We start from the raw sequence: 20,111 nt of genomic DNA, 5'->3' as shown, positions 1-20,111 counted from the left end.
ATATGTTATATTCAATACCATGATACTACATTAAAGTTTTTGCTATAGGTGTGTGTTTTTTTAAAAGGTTGGTTTTGTTCCTCATCTACCTAGCTAAGTAGAACAAAGTCTTCATTACAGCACCTACAGTGTTACAATACAGTACATGTATTGCAGCTCTTGAAAATGCCAAGGTGTGGAAGAAATTGTATCTGTTTATATGTTAATTGAATGTTAGTTGAAAGTTTCCCACAGACAATATCGAACATCGATTCAGCTTTCACATATAACATCACAAATGACATCATGTTGTTGGTGTGACTGTGGGGCACTAGGGACATTTCTCCATTTATGGTGGGAGTGTCCACTTGTACAGAACTTTCAGTCTGAGGTGTATCAGGAAAATTCTCCTTTCTTATAAGACTCCACAGCTTTCACTTTTAAATCTATGGGATGATCAGACACAACAAGAACTCAAAAGAACTCATTACATGGTTGTTGGCAGCAGCCAGAATATATCTTGTGCAAGAATGGAAGGCATTGCAAGGATTACAAATTTCCACATGTTATAAACACGTATGGAACATTGTGATAGAGGGAAAAGATAACACATAATTTGAATGTTTCCAAGGGATTGGTAACTCCAGAATGTTTCCATGCCATGTGTTGGGACTTCATTTCTTACACTGTTACAAAGAGCCTCTTGGACTCCATGGCTTTACCAATGCATGAAATGTGGCATTCCTCAGCATTCGTGGCTGTTTTATATATAATTGTGTCTCACCTTTTTGATTTTGTATTGACTGAGAAAAATTTCCTGCAGTCTCTTTCCTCCCTTGTTAGGTTGTGTTGTATGGTGTGTGAATATATGTGTCTGAGAAAAAATAAGATCCCAAAGTGGACTAAGGCCTGATTTATACAAGATGGCTGCCACCGGTGAAGCTCTTACCTATGTAATCACTCCATCATGTGTAAATGCATTCAGAAGTACTGATTTATTTGTGTGTAACTTTAGCACCCCAGTAATTAGCGGGACTGATTAACCTTTCCTTATTTGTTCTTGCCACCAGCCAACCCACCCACCCACCCCTTTCCTTTCCCTTCCCCATGTTATCTGGCTTGTGCATAGAGCCTGAAGACAGCAATTTCTCTTATTTGTGGTTGAGCATAAAGGATGTAAGAAGCCTTGTTAGAATAATTTTGCTGTTTCTTGTGTTCTCCAAACTGTGGTGCAAGTATGAGCTGCTGTCTAGAAGGCCAAGGGCATTTCCCCCTGGTGAACTGGATTTGCAGGTGCCTGCACAAAAAATACACTTCCCATTCATTGCATACTGCAGTGCTACCAGGCATTTTGTGGTATTGCTTTCTGTGATCTTTTTGTTGCATGTGCATTCTTCTTTGTGCATCTGGATCCCTTCCTTCTCCCTTTCATGTTGGCATCTCTTTGTGTGAGTGGCAGACAAGGAGCTTTGATCCTGCCACAGGACTATAACTTTGTTATAGTTTTTCTGCAAACTGCTTTCCTAATCCCTGGGCAATGGGAAGCTCTCGTGTCTATTCATTGGCCATGTGCTTATGCATCATGTGTGGGAGGGCTGTGTAGACTGGGTTCCGTGATGTCATGGTGTGTGATGTGCTGATCGGTGCCTTCCGTGTATGTGGGGGTGTCATAATTAAACATCATCATGATTAATAGTTGCAATGCAGTTGCGAGGGACTCTGTGGGAATGGTGGTTGTTGTTAAGTCAGTGTTTGCCCCCCTTTTGCTACTATTGTGGTTTTGTTCCTGTTGCTAGGCAGGTATGTGAACCTGATGCCTGTGTCAGCTCTTACATCGTGTTAGCCATCCTAACTAGGCCATAGGATAGAGCTACACATCTCTTCCTTGAAATTAACCAAACTGAAAAATAATGTCCCACTGAAATGAAGCATAATGGATTTTTATAGTCTTGTAGAAACTTAGCGCAGGAGAACAGTATCCAGCAAATTCTCAAAACAAAATGTTGAAAACTTGAACATTCCTCTCCCCCCCCCCACATGCACACAGAAAATTGCAAATACTGCAAACTGGGAGAGCCCATGTTACAACCAGCTTCCAGGACTGTGAACCGCCCTGAGGTCTATGGGTATAGGGCAGTATACTACTACTACTACTACTACTACTAGGTGTAAAGTGATGACATGCATAGGAATTGTGAATGCATTGAGTTTCAGCCTGTCTGTGCAGTCTGATAGAACTCGGTATTCTAAAGATCATAGTGTGCAGAGTTCTGTTGTCAACACTCACCTGCCCACTAGTGGTGGAAATGAACTTGAGTAGCAGCTGCTATGCTGAAAAGTAGTTTGGAAAATGACTGCAAATGTCCTTTTAAAAGTTATATAATTTCATTAAGGAGAGGACCGGTGTAATTCTGGAGTACTGTATTTGCTTCTATGTATTCCAGTTAAAATTGGCCAAACCACTTGGTAGCAGTACTCGCAACATAGAGGTAGTGTAAATACAAGAATAAAATCAGTCATGGTGTTGAGCTGTGGCTTCCTTTTCCTGCTTCCAGTTCTGCTCTTGGCACCTCCAGTGAATTATGCCTTGTGCTTTTACTATAAGGCCATCTGCTCCCCTTTTGCGCGCACTGCATTCTGATGAGACTGGAAAGGTGTGTTTAAAATGCTGGTTATGAAGTCTGACAAGTTCCTGATGTTAAAGAGAGCTTGTGTTCTCTTCACTGTCTAAAAGTTTGTCTAAAATACAATAGTCAGACTGGAAATGCCTGTGCATGTCTGAGACTTTGCTCAGGCATATATGTTTATAAAATACTTAATAGCAGTATTTGTCTTAAAAGAGAAACAAAGAAAGAAAGAAAGAAAGAGAGAGAGAGAGAGAGAGAGAGAGAGAGAGAGAGATGAAACTGCAACAGAGACTTATCTATGAATACCCACAGTCAATCTGCATTTTGTTTGAACTTCACCTAAATTTGTGCATTGTACAATAAACTGAGACTCAGTTCAGATAAGGCTGAGGCACTGTTAATGGGCAGTTCCCTAGACCGGATGGATGAGAGGTGGTTTGCTCTTGATAGGTTATACTCCCTCTGAAGGAGCTGGTGTGCAGCTTGGGTCCAATTCTGGAGCCACTGTTGTAGCTTGAGGCCTCGGTGGTGCAGAGTGCCTACCATCAGCTTTGACTGGTGGCCCAGCTTTGCCCGTATCTACACAGGGATAGCCTAATTGTCTGTGCTCTGGTAACTTCTTGGTTAGATTACTGTAATGCAGTTCAGAAACTTTAGCTTGTGCAGAATTCAGTGGCCAGGATGCTCACTGGGGCAAGATGATTTGAACATATAACACCAATTCTGGCTTGACTGCAGTAGCTGCCAATTAGTTTCCGGACCCAGTTCAAAGTGCTGGTTTTGACCTATGTAGCCTTAAACGGCTCGGGATCTCAATACCTGAAGGATTGCCTTTCCCCATATGAACCTACCCAGACCCTTCAATCATCACCGGAGGCCCTTGTTCATGTGCTTCCTCCACAAGAGGTCTGGAGGGTGGCAACATGAGAGAGGACCTTTTCTGCAGTGGCTCCCCACTTGGGGTAGGCTCTCCCCAGGGAGGCTCGCCTGGCACCTTCCTTACATATCTTCAGACACCAGGCAAAAGCATTCCTCTTTCAGGCCCTTTGGCTAATTAAAGAAAGCCTTTTTTTTAAAATAGATATTTATTAAGATTTTACAGAACAAAACAGATAATTCATCATTTCAAAACGTATCATTTCCATACATGAAGTTCATATAAAAAAGTGATACAACAGAAAAACAAAAATATATAGCAAAAAAGAAGAAAGATAAAAAGAAAAGAAAAAGAAGATATAAAAAACCCTTTTTCTTAGGTTTATAAGATTCCATACCCCTCTGTCTTGACCTCCTCACGTCCCCCTTTTTTGTGTTCCTCTTTATTCCAATCCAATTCAGCAAATTCAAAACCTTATTTAAGCCATACTTAATTTTATGTTCTTCTAATTATTATGTCCCAATTTTCCATTATTTATGATCCATACCTCATCTTATATACTATGACATAATAGTGTTCTGTTCATAACCCCCTGTCCTTTTAAACATTATTCTTTTAATTCACATTTAACCAAGTCACACCAACCCTGTTACCTTCACTTCCCACATCGTATTAACACTCAGAGATTTTGCAATATTTTTGTAAATAGTCCTTAAACTTTTTCCAGTCCTGTTCAATCAGATCTTCTCCCTGGTCACGGATTCTGCCAGTCATTTCAGCCATCTCCATGTAGTCGATTACTTGCGTCTGCCAGTCCTCCACGGTGGGTAGATCTTGTGTCTTCCAAAACTTAGCAAGCAGTATTCTTGCTGCTGTTGTCGCATACATGAAAAATGTTCTATCTTTCTTTGGCACCCTTTGGCACCCTTTGGCCAACTATGCCCAAAAGAAAGGCCTCTGGTTTCTTAGGAAAGGTACTTTTAAATACCTTCTTGAGTTCATTATATATCATTTCCCAGTAAGCCTTGACCCTTGGGCATGTCCACCAAAGGTGAAAGAAAGTTCCCTCAGCTTAAAGAAAGCCTTTTAAACTGTGGGTGGGGGGTATTTTCTTTGTTTGTTGTTATGGTATGCATTTTTGTGTTTTTATGCTTCCAATTCTTTAAAGGATTAAACATCTATGAACATAGTGGGTATTTTTTTCCCCTAAGTAAAGATGTGTAGGATTGTGTGAACATTTTAAAATGGGTTCTTAGGGTAGTGGTTTTGTTTACTTTTATCCAGTGCTATGTTAGCTTTCAAAGGTATCTGGAGTAAAAATTGGTTGCTTAGCAACCTACTTCAGTTACAAGTGTTGGTGAATGGGTCACTGATTAGCTGCATCTGACTACGTGGGCTCTGGACCACAAGAGCTTATGCTACAATAAATTTGTAAGTTGCCATAAAACTCTTCATTGGCCATTGTATACAATCAATATTTATAAATGCCGGACATTCTATGTTCCAACAACCAAAATATCTGAAAATTTTGGTGACTGAATTTATGGCAGTTCTACATAAACATACAATACACCTTATTTTTTTAATCTGTATGCTTGTTCAAGAGTATCTGAAACAGAATTATGTTCGTTTCTATAGATCTGGTCCTGGTCCTCTTTGAAACTCTTAATCATTCACTTAGTTGTGAATTAAATTACCAATTGTTCTATGCACAGTGAAAGGTCAGAATTGATGGGACCTGGATCCCAGCCTTTGGAGGGCCACAGGTTTCCCATCCTTGCTATTTTGGATATGAAAACTTGAACAGACTTTTGTATGCCCCCCCCCCAATCACCTCATCCTAACAAACTTGGATACAACCTGAAACTGTAAAACATCTAGCAGAGCCTTATTTGAATGACTGCTAACTTTTCCCATACTCCATTTTCAGACTGGGACCTAAATCCAGATTCCATTCATGGCTCCAACTTCAGCCAGTTCATCTCTCCATCTCCTACCCTACACCCCCAAGTTTTGTTTACTACCCAGCCTGATGAATTAAAAAACCTGCACAATAGTTTATAACATTTGGTTGGCCTAAATTGCCCTGGTGCCCTGATGTGGATTTTGGATTTTTTCTTATGAGTCAACATTGCTATCTGTGCTTTTTTGCAATTTGAAGAGAAAATTTTTTTAAAATGTGGGATGCTGCTCTCAGACTAAAGGCTTTAAGATTCTCTTGTGTGAGCAAGAGGCAAGAGCAGGGATAGGCAACCTAAGGCGGCCCCAATCGCCTTCTCAGTCCAGCCTGCGGACTGTCCAGGAATCAGCATGTTTTTACATAACTAGAATATGTCCTTTTATTTAAAATGCATCTCTGGGTTATTTGTGATGAACACCTGTGTTTATCGCTGCTAGTTAATTTTACATTGCTTTATCTTCCCTCTTACTGTGAGCAGTTGGAGATCTCTCTGAAGGTTATTTGCTGTGAATTCATGGCTTTTCTTGCCCTTACTACAGGAAGCTTATGACGTCTGAATTCTGAAGTGCTTTGCACTCTATGTTTTGTTGTGCTGCTGCCTTCTCTTCTGATTGGCTTCAGGGAGTTGGAAGATAGCACTGTGACATGTTACTCGATAAAGTACATGGTCGCTGCTTTACAGCTTTTGAATTGCAGTGCTCCTGTATACCTTGCTTTTGTATTTTCAAGGTGGAATTGGGCACATGAGCAAGGCTTTTATAATGGGTGTTTCCACCTATTGAGAAGCGATGTAAATGCTCCAGAATGTTGAGCACTCTAGAGCAGGAACAGCCTAACCTCCCCTTTTATCCATTTTTGAGATCACGTTGAACTACTAATAGTTGGAGAGTTGAAGCCTTACCTCCCAGTTGTCTTGATGATGGAAATCTTTATTGCCTTGCTCTAATGTTTGGGATTATGCAGGTCTGCTACAGAATAACATTACTGACACTAGATTTATTCTTAGAGAAGGAATTGTCAGCTGATGTGTCACTGGACTCACATGGGCTGCTGCTCAGCCTTCTGCACTCACAGCTTCCTCCTTCCTTTACTTTGGGCTTCTCAAAACAACTTGTAGAGAAGGAAAAACAGGAACAAGCCGTGCAGGTGAGAGCAAGAACCCCCCTATGACTGACATGGCCTGATCTTGCTTGGTCTTACTTCCCAAGCAGGTGGGAGGGAGACTGCACAAACTGGACTGCATCCACTGTTGAAGTACTATATTCTCTTCTCCCCCTGTTTCAGGTGGGAGTGGGAAAGGAGATAAAGGACTAGCACACTGGTTTGCCAGCAGGTTGCTGCAGGGAATAATAATAATAATAATAATAATAATAATAATAATAATAATAATAATTTATTTATACTCCGCCCACCTGGCTGGGTTTCCCTAGCCACTCTGGGCAGCTTACAACAAAATATTAAAATACAATAGTGCGTCAAACATTAAAAGCTTCCCTAAACAGGGCTGCCTTCAGATGTCTTCTAAAAGTCTGGTAGTTGTTTTTCTCTTTGACATCTGGTGGGAGGGCGGGGGCCACTACTGAGAAGGTCCTCTGCCTGGTTCCCTGTAACACGGGAAAAGGTTCATGGGCTGTGTCACCCTCCTTTCATACGTGGAATAGCAGTACATACAAAGACCAAAACACAGACATATTGTCTGACTTGATACATACAGGCTCTGCTGTATTGGTGCAGAGAGGCAGTGACTTTGCCTGTCTTCACGGATAGCTTTTGCTCCTAAGCTACTTGCTTTGGCAAGAAAATATATAGCAAAGTACATCTTTGTCCTTCTCCCACTCTAAATTGGAGACTCAGACTGTCAAAGACTGTTTAGAAGAGGTTTGGGGAGGGGTGTTGGTTTGGTAGGGAAGATGTAGAGCAGCTGTGCTGGCCGAGGCAGATGGGGGATGTAGTTAAAAACATCCAGGGAGCACAAGGTTGGGGGAAGCTGATGTAGAGGCATATGACATGCAAGTCATGAAAAACTGCTTTAGAAAATAGAGAGACGCAAAGCCATGTGATGCAGCTTTTGTTTTGTTGCTTTACTGAGGATAAATCTTTGCATCAAAATGTTGGAAGCACCTTTTTCTATTGACAATTCCTTCCCCCACTCCAAAAAAGTGTGCAGTCTGTCATGAGAAAAGCATCTTCCCTGCAGTTTCCATGGTAAGCACTCCCCCATAATTGAGTCACAGACGCAGGAGGTTATATAAAAGAAGCCAATTTCTGGATCTTACCTAGTGAGGCTGCGTTTGTCAGCAGCATACATAATTTGAGCATCCTTACAACGAACATCACTGGTGGAATCAAAATACCTACAAGCTGTTAAAGACATCATGTTAGTTGTGTACCTTTCTTAGCATCTCTGTTCCTTTTAGTACTCTGCTATTAGGCTCACCATTTTATTACGGTTAATAAACCGACTTTATAGAACAAGGAAGTTGCAGGGGTCAAAGCTGTGGTATGCTGTAGATCTGCGTGAAAGAAAATAACAGGATTTGTTGGGGGTTTATATTGGAGGAGTATATATAGAGCAAAGCATATTCTACCCCTGTATTATAGAGTAGAGAATTCCCTTTTGACTGTCTGGTGAAGAACTCGGGTACCTTGACATGCCAGCAGAGCAGATACTAATAAAAGATATTTCCTTGCCTATTCTTCCAATTTGTCACTTGCCTGGAGGTGAGTAGCAGAAGTTCTGCAGGGAAGTAGCTGGGTGAAAAATTGGCTGCCTGCCTATCTCCTCTTTCTCTCTCCCCGTTCCCCAGTGACTTGTACAACCTGTGACCCATCAAGCTGAGCAAATCATACCAGCTACACTTGTGGTCTGTCAGGTTGTGACAATTCATATGTTTTTGCAGTCCCAGGCAAGCAGTAAAACCAGGACACATAAGTATATTATGGGTCATCATCTGCAAGATCTGCACCGTTTGCGTCCTACCAAACTTAGCATAGTTTCTCCCTCTGTGCAATTCCAGGTTGGGACTAGTAGCATACTGTTGTGCTACTGTTCTGAGACCACTGTAAATAAAACAGACTTTTTTTAAATAAATGGACTCTGTTGATATTTGCGTTTTCATTATCTCCTCCCCTCCCTCTCTTTCCTCATCACCCAAATCATTTTGACTAAAGATAGTTCTTGAAAGACTGTTTGCTCCTTCTAGGTTTATGCAAGAAAATTAAAAGTATGAGAACAGTTTACAAGTTTCAGCAAGTCTTGGTGGTGTACAATATTGGCTTATGAAAGGGAAAAGGCGGAGAAGGCTCCTCCACCAAGATCAGATATCTGGTGATTACGGTAGATATTTGTCAGTTGAGCAAATAGCCCAGATACCTTGTCACCAAATATATTTGGTAGTACAGTAGTAGGATACTTCCTGGATACTGTTTTTTAAAAAAATGTTTTTCAGAACACTTTTCTTATTTATTTATCTATCTGTCTGAAGCTTAACATTAGTGACCGTTTTATATCCACGAGGGGAGAGTTACTTAGAGTATAGCCATCTACCAATTTAAGCTAAGTTTGGTAGTCTGCCAAAATTTATCTTTGGACAAGATCATGCCTCTCCCATCTGAATATTGTAGGAAGTAAAGGTCTTGTCTCTGACATTACTAAGCTTTGGAGGCCACTTGAAGTGCAGCAAGAGTTCGTGTTTTCTGATTGTTCCTGATGCCAAGAGAAACTGCAACAATGAGTAGTATCCAAGCTTTCTAAAAGGTTTGAAGAAGCAGTGAAGTTCTACTCTAGGGTTGTGCTGAGTTTGAGTTGCTTTGAAATCTGCTTTAAAAGCACCTTTGGATGGTTTGAAGATGTACCTTGAGAAAAAGTCCCATTGGAAAAATTCATTGGATGCGTTTTGATCAAAGCTTGGACGGCATGTTTCAGATTTTCCTTCAAGTCAGATTGGCCGGTGATCCTGGTTTTTTGTGTTTGTTTGTGCATGTGTTTTTTCCTGTCCCTGCAATGTTTGTTAGTTATACTCTGCCTTTGCAGTGGGAGGCAGTCATGCTTCTGAGTACTGGTTGCTGGAAGCTGCAGGAGTGGGGAGTGCCCTTGTACTCATGTCCTACTTGTAAGCTTCCTGTGGGCATCTGATTGGCCACTGTGAGAACAGGATGCTGGACCAGATGAGCCACTGGCTTGATCCGTCAGAGCTGTTCTTATGTGGTTTGAATAATCAGGAGCTGCTCACTATACAGACTTTCCAGCTGTCTCTCTACTCATGGAACTATTTGTGTAAGCAGATCTTTGTGTGCGTGTTTGTGTGCGTGTGTGGGAGCTGATGGATGGGTGGCCCTGTTTTGCAGCAGGGAGGTGGTATGCCTGGCATTTTAATCTCTTAGTCTGTATTTTGAACTGTCAGGATCAATGCAACTGAGGTTCTCCTATGTAAATAGCACTTCAGCTGAGCCAAATGCTTTATTTGGACATATTTATTATGTATTTATTTCAACAATTCATACGTTGCTTAACACTGTAGTCTTTAAGTGGTGTACAATAAAGTTTCAAAAGATATAATAAAATAGGCTAAAATTAACTGTAAAATCAGAAAAAATTGTAATTACAATGCCTGATGGAAGAAAAAGGTATTCACCTAGTGCTGGAAATTCAACAGGGAGGGAACCTGTCTATCTCAGCTGGGTGGGAATTCCCTGGAATGGGGCCCACAATACTGAGCAACATAGCTCCTGCTTGATACAAGCTCTGGCTTTTTGCCCTGGGAACCACTATCAGTAACTGTTCCCTAGACCTTGGTGATTGGTATATAAGGAATCAGGTGGTCCTTAATGCATTCTAGACCCAAGTTGTTAAGGGCATTGTAAATTAATACAAGAAACTGGAACTTGGCCCAGTAGCATATGGACAGCGAATGCAAGCTCTTAAGCAACAGAGTAACATGCTGGTGGTAGTCTGTCCCTGCCAACAGTCTAGCAGCAGCCTTTGACACCAGCTGGAACTTCCAGACTAGACCCAAGGGTAGCCCCACATATAGCACATTTCAGCAATCCATTCTTGAGGTTCTCAATGCAAGAATTACCATGGCCAGTCTATAATGGGGTGTAGGGGTAAACAACTTTTACCAGGAATGACCAGTTTGTGACTCAGTATCAGTGTTCAACCAACCAAATATTTTTGTGCAGCCGCTAGGTTAGGGGAAGGCTTTGGATGGGCAAAACAACATGATTCTTTGGTCGGCGGATGCCAGCTGGCTCTTTTAATGGGTGAATGCTTATGCCACCTGGGTGCTGTGAAATTGAAAGGAGAAGGCTCCCTGAGCCTTGTTTTCTTCCATGCAGGTGCAATAATGTAATGGCTGGTTTCCTTAACACCAGCTGCTTCATAATTGGCTACCATGTGGCAATTCCTGATACGTCATTATCTGTTGCCGATTCAGCTCCATTGCCTGGGGTAGGACAGGTGGAATGTATTCTGTCTTGCCCCACAAGCAACTTAAAGCCTGTCCTGAATTGGATAATACAGTTCTTGACATCCAGATACGTAAGTGCAGCGTGAAGTTACCATTCTTCTTAGGAGTGCTTAATCGATCTAGGGCTTGTATATCGATAACTATTTGCTGCTAGGTAACCCTATGCAAAAAGAGGAGGAGGAAAAAACAGGCAGCAACATGCAGGATCTTTAGAACAAGCTCTTATTTTCTTTGGAGCTATGACTTTTTCTTTTCTAAAAGTATTGTCAGATTGACAGCATGTGGGTCCTCTGCTCTCCAGGGAGAGCTTCCGCGTTGCTACAAGTGAGTGGACTTTTCAAGCCCTGCTGACTAAGAAGTTGTTAATAAAACTTGCCAGTAAGAAACTCCATATTGCAGCAATTAATCACCCATTCCTAATTTTTCCACATGCAGTTGAACAAGTGACCCTTGTGAGAAAGTGAAGGTTCGTACCTCTCTTCTTGAGCAACCACAGTACTAGGAAGGCATTGTAGCCAGTATTTGTGGAGTAAATGGTTTGGTAGGTTGTTTTCAGTTCTACTCCACATGCACTTGTCCTTTTATAGAGAATAAATGATCCCTTCTATAAATATAAAACTGTATGCTAAAAATTCATTTGGGGGAGGGTAAATGTACCCCCCTTTCTCCTTACAGATGTTTATCTCTTAATCTAGGTCATATCAGCACAGAAGTCTCTATGCTGTTAGGCAACCATTCAGCGGTTTTCTGTAAAATTTCCTAATGAACTCTCATTGAGCCCTAACATAAAAGCAGTTGTCTTTGACTCTCTGGCTTCTCTAGGCAGGAGTTTAGGGGGCTCCAACTACCCAGGGAACAGACATTTATAGAGGCTTCTGTTCTTCCCTTGTAGCATTTACACCCCATTTGTACAGTTTTGTCATCTGCAATCTGTACAAATTGATGTGAATCTGAACAATCTGAGATTTTCTGTTTTATAGCTGGCTAGATATTCATTTTTTAAAGTCTTACTTTCTGATCTGTAGTGTCATAAAAGGTTTCCTTGGAAAATTTCTGGAAGGTGAATGAAGAGACAGGCTAATTTATGGGCTGGGTGGAAAGAGTCAAGTCAGTCATTATTTCTGGAATATGAAATGCGTAATGCATGGCCGATGTACTGCAGTCATCAAATCATTAGGGCGCTGGGCAAGGCATGGGTCAGTATCCACACTGGACCATTTTGTAGGGTTTCATTAATGCTTTGCAAAGGTAGGCTTGCTTCTCAGTCAGTCTTTGAATTTTGTTTAATGTAGGTCATAATCATTTGCATAATATTTTACAAATACCCCAACATATCTTCCAGCTTTTTACAGGGGGAAATGGGTATATATCTTTTGCTTTATATGAACTAATAATGTAGTGAACATGCCAAATAGACAAGTCATTTTCATTGCGTGGTATTTGTACCTACCCTTCGATTTTAAAAAAGCAATAAAATGCAGTAATAAATAACTCCATCAGTTTGTTAGTGTTGTTGTTGTTGTTTAGTCGTTTAGTCGTGTCCGACTCTTCGTGACCCCATGGACCAGAGCACTCCAGGCACCTCTGTCCTCCACTACCTCCCGCAGTTTGGTCAAACTCATGCTGGTAACCTCGAAAACACTATCCAACCATCTCGTCCTCTGTCACCCCCTTCTCCTTGTGCCCTCCATCTTTCCCAGCATCAGTGTCTTCTCCAGGGAGTCTTGTCTTCTCATGAGGTGGCCAAAGTACTGGAGCCTCAGCTTCACGATCTGTCCTTCCAGTGAGCACTCAGGGCTGATTTCCTTAAGAATGGATGCGTTTGATCTTCTTGCAGTCCATGGGACTCTCAAGAGTCTTCTCCAGCACCATAATTCAAAAGCATCAATTATTCGGCGATCAGCCTTCTTTATGGTCCAGCTCTCACTTCCATACATCACTACTGGGAAAACCATGGCTTTAACTATACGGACCTTTGTTGGCAAGGTGATGTCTCTACTTCTCAAGATGCTGTCTAGGCCTGTCATTGCCCTTCTCCCAAGAAGCAGGCGTCTTTTAATTTCGTGGCTGCTGTCACCATCTGCAGTGATCATGGAGCCCAAGAAAGTAAAATCTCTCACTGCCTCCATTTCTTCCCCTTCTATTTGCCAGGAGGTGATGGGACCAGTGGCCATGATCTTCGTTTTTTTGATGTTGAGCTTCAGACCATATTTTGCGCTCTCCTCTTTCACCCTCATTAAAAGGTTCTTTAATTCCTCCTCACTTTCTGCCATCAAGGTTGTGTCATCTGCATATCTGAGGTTGTTGATATTTCTTCCGGCAATCTTAATTCCAGTTTGGGATTCATCCAGCCCAGCCTTTCGCATGATGTATTCTGCATATAAATTAAATAAGCAGGGAGACAAAATACAGCCTTGTCGTACTCCTTTTCCAATTTTGAACCAATCAGTTGTTCCATATCCAGTTCTAACTGCAGCTTCTTGTCCCACATAGAGATTTCTCAGGAGACAGATGAGGTGATCAGGCACTCCCATTTCTTTAAGAACTTGCCATAGTTTGCTGTGGTCAACACAGTCAAAGGCTTTTGCATAGTCAATGAAGCAGAAGTAGATGTCTTTCTGGAACTCTCTAGCTTTCTCCATAATCCAGCGCATGTTTGCAATTTGGTCTCTGGTTCCTCTGCCTCTTCTAAATCCAGCTTGCACTTCTGGGAGTTCTTGATCCACATACTGCTTGAGCCTTCCTTGTAGAATTTTAAGCATAACCTTGCTAGCATGTGAAATGAGTGCAATTGTGCGGTAGTTGGAGCATTCTTTGGCACTGCCCTTCTTTGGGATTGGGATGTAGACTGATCTTCTCCAATCTTCTGGCCACTGCTGAGTTTTCCAAATTTGCTGGCATATTGAGTGTAGTACCTTAACAGCATCATCTTTTAAAATTTTAAATAGTTCAGCTGGAATACCATCACTTCCACTGGCCTTGTTATTTGCAGTGCTTTCTAAGGCCCATTTGACTTCACTTTCCAGGATGTCTGGCTCAAGGTCAGCAACCACACTACCTGGGGTGTACGAGACATCCATATCTTTCTGGTATAATTCCTCTGTGTATTCTTGCCACCTCTTCTTGATGTCTTCTGCTTCTGTTAGGTCCTTACCACTTTTGTCCTTTATTATGGTAATCTTTGTACGAAATGTTCCTTTCATATCTCCAATTTTCTTGAACAGATCTCTGGTTCTTCCCATTCTGTTGTTTTCCTCTATTTGTTTGCATTGCTCGTTTAAGAAGGCCTTCTTGTCTCTCCTTGCTATCCTTTGAAAAACTGCATTCAATTTCCTGTATCTTTCACTATCTCCCTCGCATTTTGCTTGCCTTCTCTCCTCCGCTATTTGTAAGGCCTCGTTGGACAGCCACTTTGCTTTCTTGCATTTCCTTTTCATTGGGATGGTTTTCGTTGCTGCCTCCTGTACAATGTTATGAGTCTCCATCCATAGTTCTTCAGGCACTCTGTCCACCAAATCTAAATCTTTAAACCTGTTCGCCACTTCCACTGTGTATTCATAAGGGATTTGACTTAGATTGTATCTTACCGGCCCAGTGGTTTTTCCTACTTTCTTCAGTTTAAGCTTGAATTTTGCTATAAGAAGCTGATGATCTGAGCCACAGTCAGCTCCAGGTCTTGTTTTTGCTGACTGTATAGAGCTTCTCCATCTTTGGCTGCAGAGAATATAATCAATCTGATTTTGATGCTGCCCATCTGGTGATGTCCATGTGTAGAGTCGTCTCTTGTGTTGTTGGAAAAGCGTGTTTGTGATGACCAGCTTGTTCTCTTGACAGAACTCTATTAGTCTTTGCCCTGCTTCGTTTTGATCTCCAAGGCCAAACTTGCCAGTTGTTCCTTTTATCTCTTGCCTCCCTACTTTAGCATTCCAATCCCCTATAATGAGAAGAACATCCTTCTTTGGTGTCACTTCTATAAGGTGTTGTAAGTCTTCATAGAATTGGTCAATTTCAGTTTCTTCAGCACCAGTAGTTGGTGCATAAACTTGGATTACTGTGATGTTAAAAGGTCTGCCTTGGATTCGTATCGAGATCATTCTATCATTTTTGAGATTGCATCCCAGTACAGCTTTCACCACTCTTTTGTTGACTATGAGGGCCACTCCATTTCTTTTACGGGTTTCTTGCCCACAGTAGTAGATGTGATGGTCATCCGAACTGAATTCGCCCATTCCCGTCCATTTTAGTTCACTGATGCCCAGGATGTCAATATTTATTCTTGCCATCTCATTTTTGACCACCTCCAACTTACCCAGGTTCATGGTTCTTACATTCCAGGTTCCTATGCAATATTTTTCTTTACAGCATTGGACTTTCCTTTCGCTTCCAGGCATATCCGCAACTGAGCGTCCTTTCGGCTTTGGCCCAGCCGCTTCATCAGCTCTGGATCTACTTGTACTTGCCCTCCACTCTTCCCCAGTAGCATGTTGGACGCCTTCCGACCTGAGGGGCTCATCTTCCAGCGTCATAAGTTTTATATGCCTGTTGTCTTTGTCCATGGAGTTTTCTTGGCAAGGATACTGGAGTGGCTTGCCGGTTCCTCCTCCAGGTGGATCACATTTGGTCAAAACTCTCCACTATGACCTGTTCATCTTGTGTGCCCTGCTCGGCGTAGTTCATAGCTTCTCTGAGTTCTTCAAGCCCCTTCGCCACGGCAAGGCAGTGATCCATGAAGGGGCAGTTTGTTAGTACAGAAAAACAAAAAAGAAACATTCCAGAGAGTACTAAAATAAAGGCAATTTATTTATTGTGCTGGTGAAAAATAAACCTATACCAATGTTTTAACAACTTTGTTCACTTACCTACTTCCTTCCATATTTCTTATCATGTGATGCTTTATACATTGGAATCAAATTCTATTGTTTTATAGATGGTTTGTGTGTTTCCACCACTGATCTACCTTTTTCAAGTGTGATCTCTCTTAACTTTCCCAATAGAATAACCATAGTATTTAAATATAGTTTGTGTTTTGCAATCAATCTTTTCAATCTAGGCATTTCTTACAGTCCTACAAGTCCACCAGAGATGTTTAAATCTTGCTTGGTCCCGGCCACCCCTCCAAAGAATTTTTGAGATGTTCCTATTATAGTACATATAAGAAAGTACACTTTTGCAATTGATGCCACACGTGCGTACTTTATTTTACAGTGGTACCTTGGTTGTCAAACTTAATCTGTTCAGGTAGTCCAGAGTTGACTCCCAGAACCATTCAAGTGCTTCCTGCACTCAATCGGAAGCCACATCAGCTTTGGCTTCCAAAGAACGTTTGAAAACTAGAACACTTCTGAGTTTTCGGCATTTGGGAGTCAAAATGTACGTGTATAAAGGCGTCTGACAACCAAGGTATGACTGTGTATTTATTTATTTAATATTAAATCTACTACCCTTTATCCAAGGACCACAGGACTGTTTACAATGTAAAAATACAAAATACATAATAAACAAAATAATAACCCTTTGAGGAACATTCCAAAAAAGGTGGCATACACTTCAGTTGTGTCTATTTACCAGGGACTGTATCTGTTTTCTCATACTGACTCTTCATAGAGCAAATCACTCCTAAGTTTGCCTTTTGAAGATACCCGGTTCAAATTTTGTTAGTGTTGTCGTTGCTTGTGTTCCATCTTATCATTATCTCACAAGTAAAATTAGTAGTTCCTAAAATAGCCGTTTTGGAACATTACACTGAATACATGTCTATGTAGTTGTGGCATCTAGCGCTTAAGCAAGTTTGGCACAATAACATTTACTAGCTCTCCTCCATTAAGTCCCATCAATTTTTGTGAAACAGTTGAGAATATGCCTGTATCTGTCCTAAAGAAGTAAATTCAGCCTTGTTGCAGATGCCACATTGTTGCAGATGCCACGTTTTGATAGAACCAACTAGAAAAATTATTTGTATGCATTATATAGGGGAGGGCAGTGCTTTTTTTTCTAAAACAATGTTTAGGGGTACACTCATTTTCCTGCTCATATCACCTATGTGTTAAGTACACTCATTGGTCTATTTTTGCAACGCCATTTTACCTGTATAAAGAATGGACAGACCTTCTTTTGAATGTTCAGGTTTCAAGCTAGTTGAAGAAGAATTTCTTGAAAAGTGTACCAGTACTTTAGTCCAGCATGCATTACAATACTAAAGCACATGAGTTGTTGTTTTCTTTTCTTTTGAAATTATTCTCAAGGAACAAGATGTCTTAAGTATGTGTCTTTTTTCTTGGATTGGATACTGTTTTGTTGATTTAATTACTGTGTGACCAGAACTTATTAAATATGCAGGTTGGCACATGCTGTGCATTGATGGCTTTTGTGTAATTTTTTTTCCAGGGTTAAAGCTGTGAAGTGAAGAAATGATTCCTGCATTTCCTATTTCCCAGGCTTGTACGTATAATACTTCCCCATTCTCATTGTTTACATAGATCCAGGATAAATGAAAGCTCTTTTAAAGTTTAAGGTGCTTGTTAAGACTGGATAATTCTTTGTCTGCGTCCACAGATGCATTCCATTGGGTGATCTTGCCAATGAGGTGTGGGATTAAGAATAAAAACACTGTAGTGAGATAAATGAATATTTCAGCAGTATACACATATGAGTCATGAGAACTTTAGAAAGGATTAACCACCTAAGGAGCAAATATTAAAATGAGAAATGGTGGTTCTGTTAGCTCTGGAGAAAAGAAAGGGAATTTGGGGTGCATCTAGATTAATTGTACATTAGGTTTTCGTAACTGATTGCCCAAAATAGTCTAAGAGCGCCTAATGTGACATACTCTTCTTTTCATGAATTTCTTTAGTGGTGCTCAGTCTTGACTGAAAATAACAAGCTTAGGTTGTTAGAGAAGATCCATAATCAGGAGCTTGCAAAAAAAAAGAAAAGAAGAGTATTTTTTGGAATTTCCCCCTAAAATAAAATGCACATTTTCAGTTGCAGGGTCATGATTCAAGAGTCACCACTCTTTTAAACTTGGGACCCTAACATGTTCTAGCTACTTGTCATGTGCTTCCCATATCCCTCTGATGTGTTTGTAGTGGGGGCCCCCGTGTAAGGGAGAAAGGGCATTCACCATTTGTTTCCTTTTCTCTCTCCTGCAATAACCTTCATTTTTCTGCAGGCCAGGGATGCCCATGAGTTCCTCAGTCCTTCCTTTATCAGGAAATCTCCTGCCCCATGCCTTTCATCCCAAAGAAAGGTAGAGTTGGCTTCTGTATAGCTATAACAGATGGCCTTACAACTTGCATGTCCTGACAGGAGTTCCTGGGCAGGGGCATCCCAAGTTCCTGTAGGTCTTTACCTGCTGGACCACATTCACCAGCAGAGTTGTGACCTCTTCTCCTTGATCTTGCTAACTGCCCTCTTAGCACTGTCTTAGAGCATACATATGTGGGGCTCATAAGACCTTGTAAGGGCAATAAATGTGCAAGGTCTGGTATTGTATTGGGTAAAAGAATCACTGAGTACTTTGATGGCTGGATTCTGTGTATTTTATTAAACCCCGGTATCTTTAGTAATAGGTCTCCTAACCCCCTGTGTTCAAATAAAGATTAGTGACTAGTTGATCAGAAGGTAGAAGCATTACTGCATACATAACTTGAAAATTAGGATAGCAATTGGATTAGTTCAGTTATTGTCTCCACCTCACCTTAACGGTGAGGGCTCACGCCAACATTTGAGCTGATAAGCAGTTTTAAACACAATAAACTTGAGAGAATTGAGAGAAAAGAACACTTCCGAACGACAAGCAGTCCAAGTAATGTGATAATAAATACAGTATCCTTTTCTAGTGCCATATATATATATATATATATATATATATATATATATATATATATTCTGTTCGCAGTAAGGACCTCAAATGACATCCCTCTACATATGGAATAAGGGCTGGTAAATTTAATCAAAAAAGATATTGGGTTGTATCCAACCAAGTTATAGTCAGAGTAGATCTGTGGACCTAATTTAGTCATGTCCATTAATTTCAATGGATCAACTCTAATGTTGATATAACCCTTTGTCATGAAAACATTTTGTATATCATTTCTTCCTGGAAGCTTCTTCTTTCTTCTCTTCCTCTTTTCATATGCCATTGGATGTGTGTTCAAAGCTTGGAGTCTTTGACCAGTGCACAGAATTATATTCTACATTCCCTTTGAAATCTGCTCAGATCCTTTCACCTATTACCTAGATCTTGATCAGGAATGGTGATTCGTTAATTATTATTTTTTTATGAGTAAGGCTTATACTTGAACACTGATTGATCTATTTTGTTTTAACTGGTATTTAGATACTAGGGGATCCCTCTTATCAAAAGTGAAATGTATGTTACTCTTGTCCTGTGTCCTTAATATTAAGGGGTAGAGAAATTGATCAAGTAAGAATCTTCACCGCAGTTGTGATGGTAGTAAGAACTCATTTCAAAATTTCTAACTGAAGCTATTGAAGAGGCCTCTGGGGTCAGGTGCTATCAACTACAGATACATTTGCTAGTTCAGGGTGGTCCAACGCATGGCCTAAGGGCTGCATGTGGCTCCTTGATGGTGGCCTTCTCAAAGCCAGGTAAGCAAAGTGCTGGGCTTTGAGAAGGAGATGTGAAGGTTCTGAGAGGGTCCTAGAGTTCTCCCTCTTCCTTCCCAGTTGTGGAAAGGAGATGGGAAGGCTCTAGGACCCTCCCAGAGCCTCCTTCCCAAAGCATGGCGCCTTGCTTAGCCAGCTTTGGGAAGGGAGTGCGAGGGCTGGTGTGTCTGTGTGTGTGTCAAATTTTCACATTGTTCCCCCCGCCTGTGCAACAAGACAGTCAGCGGCCCACAGGTATGAAAAGTTGAGCTGTCCTGTGCTTGTTATTTGTGTGCGTCTAATCAATATCTTTGGATACTTACTATGGTCTGATTTTCCCTCTTTAAAACCAAGAGAGCTTATGAACTTAATGAAAATTGCCACGTTGAGTCATACCAAAGCTCCAAATATGGGCATATGTCAGAGTATACAACTGGAGGCAAGATAATATTATATTCTACAAGTTGTTTCATCTTCACACACCCACACACCTTTCTTCAATCTTCATACGATAGAGATTTCTGTGTTTCTGTGGTTTGAATTTCTAACAAAACATACATAAAACATGTTAAATTCTACTAGGCAACAGTTAT

General features: G+C 41.0%; 1 protein-coding gene across 7 annotated transcripts in view; it reads left to right on the top strand.

Moving 5' to 3' along the window:
* TIAM1 (TIAM Rac1 associated GEF 1) overlaps positions 1-20,111 on the top strand; it is a 188,219-nt gene that overhangs the window by 25,145 nt on the left and 142,963 nt on the right. For all 7 annotated transcript variants that reach the window (XM_053386581.1, XM_053386580.1, XM_053386573.1 and 4 more), the window contains exon 2: positions 17,296-17,349. The gene's annotated coding sequence lies outside the window, so the exon portion shown is untranslated. The remainder of the gene's footprint in view (positions 1-17,295; positions 17,350-20,111) is intronic.

Source organism: Podarcis raffonei, chromosome 4 (genome assembly GCF_027172205.1).
Source record: "Podarcis raffonei isolate rPodRaf1 chromosome 4, rPodRaf1.pri, whole genome shotgun sequence".
Classification (NCBI taxonomy): domain Eukaryota; kingdom Metazoa; phylum Chordata; class Lepidosauria; order Squamata; family Lacertidae; genus Podarcis; species Podarcis raffonei.
Note: the sequence above shows the minus strand (reverse complement) of the source record. Positions and strands in the feature narration are given on the sequence as shown.